Source organism: Zalophus californianus, chromosome 1 (assembly GCF_009762305.2).
Source record: "Zalophus californianus isolate mZalCal1 chromosome 1, mZalCal1.pri.v2, whole genome shotgun sequence".
NCBI classification, from domain to species: domain Eukaryota; kingdom Metazoa; phylum Chordata; class Mammalia; order Carnivora; family Otariidae; genus Zalophus; species Zalophus californianus.
The window spans coordinates 158864534-158870607 of record NC_045595.1 but is presented as its reverse complement, the minus strand read 5'-3'; positions in this window follow the sequence as shown (position 1 = coordinate 158870607).

The window sequence follows — 6074 nt, the reverse complement described above, 5'->3', positions numbered from 1 at the left end:
TTACTCAGTCTGTAGCTGGAAGCCTGGACCTCCCACTCCCCTTCACTTATTTTGGTTTATGCCCCCCCTCTCCAACAGCCACCAGTTTGTTCTCTGTATATATGGGTCTGTTTCTGCTTTGTTTTGCTTTTTAGGTTCCACACATAAGTGAAATCACATCATATTTGTCTTTCTCTGTCAGATTTAATTTCACTTAATCTAATACCCTCTAGGTCTATCCATATTATACATTTTTTTAAATTAAAACATTTCTTTTTTATTCAAGAGATGTTTACCTGCTAAATGCTCATGTTAACTGGGACAGCTCTTAATTGTGTTCTCTTCTACTTAGAATTGTTAATAAAGCTGGAATTTTTTGTCTTTTGTTTGGTGTCGGTCATACACAGAGATTTGTAAAATTGCTTCTGATTTTAAAATGCAATTCACAAAATATAGGACAGTGAAAAAATCTGAAATGATCAGAAAAAAGTCTGAAGCATAATAAAGTTCAAAAAGTAAGGCTGTCACTTTATATAGTCTATTCTGCATGTTATAGTTGAACTTAAGGTTATCCTTTTTTAAAGGCTCAAGACTTTACAGTAATATAAAGGAAATACATCATTCCTAATGTTGGCTTATATGTCATTTAAATGGGGGGACTTGATCTTAATGATGTAGTATATTCTAAAGAGGCAGTTAATTTTTATATATTATTGCCTGCCTGCAGAAACATTCCTTTTCTATTAATATGTGCCTTAAGTACAAATAGCCAGGTGACTGTCATCTATGTCAGAGGGCTTTCTGAAGTGCAGAGATAGTAAGAAAATATGAAATGCAATTATTACATAGGTGTTTTTTAAGAACTAAAATGGGCTTGTACAGTAGTGAGCCTTGATATTACTGAGTTGGTGTCTTTCAGCTTTTAAGTTTGGTTGGACTTTATTTAGCCTGCTTAAGTTATGTCTGTCAATGTAAAACAAATTGATAACATACAGAGAGAAAATCATTGCGATAAAATTCCTGTGCCAAAAAAAGCTAACATAGCTTTCTGAGGCTTAGCCGCAGAGAGACCAGCTTACAAGGTGAGCCCTTGGCTGGTGTCTGGGAACTTGGCTTTTAGGAGGTTTCCACCAGTCCCAGAATGGGTGAAAGGGGCTCACTATGCCTAAACTGTCTCTAATGTATGAACAGTATGGTTTGTGCTGAACACCTTTCCCTCTGGGAGTCTGGAACTGTGATAGGTGCCAGGCAGAGGCTGCCTCAGTGACCAGCTCCCAGTACCTGGGCACTGAATCGCACAAGCTTGCCTGGTGGACAACATTTCACGCGTATTGTCACAACTTACTACTGGGGGAATTTCAGCTCATGTGGCATGACCACTGGGAGAGAATTCTTGAAACTTATGCCTCATTTCCCCAGACGTCACCTCATGTGTCTTTTTCCTTTGCAGATTTTGCTGTGTACCCTTTCACTAATAAGTCCTAGCTGTGAATAAAACTAGGTGCTGAGTCCTGTGTGTCCTAACAAGTCATCGAACCTACAGGTGGTCTTCAGGACCCCTGACACAGATACTAAAAAGGTTAATGCCTTATAGGACTACAGTCTATGAGTTATACTGAACAGAAGTCATTGACCAAATACACACAAGTCACGCACATGCCACGGTGCCTAGTGCTAGCGTGAGTTGATAGCCGATGGCAGGGTGGCTATTCCAGGGCCTGCTTCGCCCAGACACCACTAGGCAGAGGATTCAAAAGATGAAGAGGAAGTGGCCCTGCCTGTGGGACTTTTCTGGAGCTAAACGTCGTAATAAAATGAGCATGATTAGAGATTCGTAGCATACCTGTAGAGGCAATGTGCAGAGAGGTTAGGGACAGACTATGCAGTGTGGGTTTAAAATCCCTGCTCACCATTTACAAGCCCTGTAATTGAGCACTTTACTTAACCTCTTTGAAGTTTTGTCAGCTGTAAGATGACATAAAGCTAGGTAATAAAGCATAAGGATTCGGTAAGTACAGTACATTTAGAACAATGACACATACACATAGGAGTCACTATCTTTTCCCTTACAATGCACTGAGCACAGTCCGGTGAGAAACTGGTGGGCATAATGTGTGGGGCTTAGGAAGAAAAGAGGCAAGGAAGTGAGCAGGGCTTTTATGTAAAGCACCTTCCTCTCAAGATGCTAAATTGGAAGGTTAGTTGTGTGGTGTCATTTCAAATATTCAGAGGTTAGAAAAGGGGAGGAGGAGAAACCTTCACTGTCTGAAGATAGGAAAAGCCGTTTGTTGTTGGTTTTTTTTAATATTTTATTTATTCATTTGAGAGAGCACAAGCAGGGAGAGAGGGAGAAGCAGACACCCCACTGAGCTGGGAGCCTCACATGGGACTTGATCCCAGGACCTGGAGATCATGACCTGAGCTGAAGGCAGATGCCCAACCATCTGAGCCACCCAGGTGCCCCTGGAAAAGCTGTTTTAGAATTTAGTACAGCTTTGCAGAGGGTAACATCACAAATTCCAAATGATTTTGTATCAATGAGATCATGTATTACAGTGCATTGTTAATTACTTTAGTGGGGCTTTTCCCTGTTTTTCCCCAAAGCCCTCTTTTTTTTTTTTTCCTTTTCTAAAACCACTCCATGCCATATATCCAGTGACATGGAAAATGCTTGAACAACCAGCAGCCCCTGAGTGCCTTATCCTCTGGAACTCCTACATTATTTAAAAGCAACATGACCCTTCTAAACAATCTTAGCACATGCAATGGAGAGAGAAAAGGCAAAGGCCAATGGTAAGGAAAGCTAAGTGAGGCCACAGAATAAATTTGCTTTTGCTGCATCTGTTAAGCTTAGAGGCATCTCCAGACACAAATCTAAACAGTATGCTGTTCACTGAGCAGCCAGTAGAAAGTTCTGTGTGGAGGAGAGGAGGGGAAGAGCCTTGGGCAGGGCTGAGCTTTACAAAGCATGGAGCTGGCAGGGAGAACATGACCAGCCACACAACGGGTCAGTGCCCAAAGGGAATACGCCAAATTTTCATTAAATTTGAAACCGTTAAAAAATAAAACCCAAACAACTAAGAAACTCTTATTTCCTGAAGGAAAGAAGAAGATGGGTGGAATTTAAATACACCTTTTAAAGATCCCCTTTATATACACATCTAGTCATGTTTAGTTTAGAAATGTAATCATGTGGTATGCATAGTTGGTTTGATTTAAAAAATGTTTTTGTGCATTTACAGAATATGCCTAGAAAAAGGCAGGCAACTTCTCTTTTTTAACCAAATGTGTCTTTTGAGGAAATTAGCCTTCCAAACATTTGGGCTCTCCCTTTTCTTGGGCTTTCAGAGTTTTGATGACAGAAAAACTCTCATCTACTAAAAAAATTAAAAATAGTAATAAAAATCTCAAATGTCCGTTTCCCTACTCATTTCTACCTCTCTGTTTCTAACACGTTTCTCACTTGCACCTCTGTGCTCTCAAGAACAGCATTCTGTTTTCACCTTTTTGCTAGAACTTAAGCGCTTTGAGATTCTCGTGTATATACCAACCTCCCTGAGGTCAGGAGCTTTGCTTTGAAATTGTTTACCCCCAGCATCTCTGACCAGGGTGTGGCAGCTCCTTTGCTGGCTTCTCCTCCTTACCCACTGCATTAATGTTAACTTTCTGGTGAATTCTGACCTTGGCCGTCTTCTGCTACTTACCTTAAGCAACCACACCCATGCTCCTAGTTTTTTGAGGGGCAGAGGGCAAGAGAGAATCTCAAGCAGACTCCCCGCTGAGTGCAGAGCCCGATCTCACAATCCTGACTGAGATCATGACCTGAGCCGAAACCAGGAGTCGGACACTTAACCGACTAAGCCACCCAGGCGCCCCGCCACACTCCTAGTTTTAACCACTACTTGCATGCAGATGATTCAAGTCCATTCCTCCATTCCAGACTTTTCTCTTGAGCTCCAGACCCATAAAACCAACTATCCAATGAACTGGGATGGATCGTGGGCCTCCCAGATGCAGTAAGTACAAACCTTGTTACCTCTCCCCCATATGGACCTCCCGATTGTGAGTCCCCTTACAATAAATGACACCACATTAACCCGTTATACAAGTCAAATTTGGGGTCATTCTGATCATCTTTTTCTTCACCCACATCAATCGGATGATTCTCTTTCCCTAATAAAAAACTCAAATTGTCTTGCATAAGTCCAGTGGCCGGCAAAGCCAGTATTTAACAGCTAGCATTCCAGAAAAACAAAACAAAATAAAAACACCCTGATTTATAAGTTTGCCAACATCCATGGCATAAATATTTCATTAATGAGTGATTTGAAGCTATCGCTGTCACTGAATACAACAAAGGTGGGGAGAAATGGCCAGTAGCACAGCATTATATAGTAAATACACCATGTAGAGACAATAAACATAATAATATCCTCAAAAGTACCTGTAATAGTAAAATGAAGCAAAATAAATTAGGAAGTGATCCATTCTGAGTATTTAACATTTGTAATTTATTTAATTATAAGTTTATATAATTTAATTGCTTATAATGGCTGAGTGACAACTGGCTCTCACAATTCCTGAAAATTTAACCATGGGCACTTGCAAGCGGACTGCTTTATGGTCTAGAGCCTTCATGACAGCCACGTCTTATTTTTCTTCCTATATGTCTCTTCTCTTTAATTCTATGCTTTGTTGATACTAGAACATTTTCACCAGCCTAATGAAGCTGTCTTTGCCAGCCAGCCACGTTCCTGACGTTCTCAACCCCTCCTGCTTCACCCCGTTCACCTGACAAACACCCACTCATCTTTTGAGGCTTAAAGTCATCTCATTTATAAACCTGTTCCCCAATCCCTACCCCCTTCTTCTAGGTATCATTGTACCTGAGTACCTTGTGCATATTTTTAGCATGACACCTGGCTAGTATTTATTGTTTACAAGTTTAACGTTGCTTCTAGACCATGTTGCCATGTCTTGTGCATTTTTGTACTCAGATACATAGGCCCTTTAAAAAAGTTATCGGGAAAATTAATTCTAATACTAGTAGACACTCAGTAAATGTAGAGTTGAGCCCATTTCCCCTAGGGATCAAACATTTTTTTTTTAAGATTTTATTTATTTATTTGACAGAGAGAGACACAGCCAGAGCAGGAACACAAGCAGGAGGAGTGGTAGAGGGAGAAGCAGGCCTCCTGCGGAGCAGGGAGCCCAATGCAGGGCTCGATCCCAGGACCCTGGGATCATGACCTGAGCCGAAGGCAGACGCTTAACCGACTGAGCCACCCAGGCGCCCCAAACATTTTTTTCTCTAAAGACTTCCTGTACATTGCTGGACACTTCTAACCTATTCCTGGGCTGTGGCCCCCACTCTCTGCCACTATATCCTCTCCAGAACCATGAGTTCAATCATTCACTTAAAGCACCCCAACTATTTTGTCACAATGGAAAGAAATCTTTGGGTACAAATGATCTGCAAAGCACAGAAGAAAAAGAGAAAGAAGAAAGAAAGAGAAGAAAGAAGGAAAAAGAGAAAAGAAAGAAAGAGGAAAGAAAGGGAAAAAAAAGAAAAGGAAAGAAGGTAAATGCACATGTACAGGGCGCCTGGGTGGCTCAGTTGGTTAAGCGACTGCCTTCGGCTCAGGTCATGATCCTGGAGTCCTGGGATCGAGTCCTGCATCGGGCTCCCTGCTCAGCGGGGAGTCTGCTTCTCCCTCTGACCCTCTTCCCTCTTGTGCTCTCTCTCTCTCATTCTCTCTCTCTCAAATAAATAAATAAAATCTTTAAAAAAATGTACATGTACATCTTTTAGAATTGTTTCTAGCTTTATATAACAAACCAGCCTCTTCCTTAGAGCAATTCCAGCCACAGAGAAAGTAACATGCCTTCTGTTTGGCCCTCTGTTTCCTTAGTTGCAAGTTGGAATTGACCTTACTGTTGCCACCCAAGATGCAACTCAGTGACTTTCAAAATTCTGCTGACAATTTCCCTCTCTAAACTCTTCCCCAAGCCCAGTTCTGGAGCTTTTAGAGCTTCTTCAACTGATGATCTTTTAGAGCTTCTTCAACTGATGATCCCATACAGCATCAAGATCT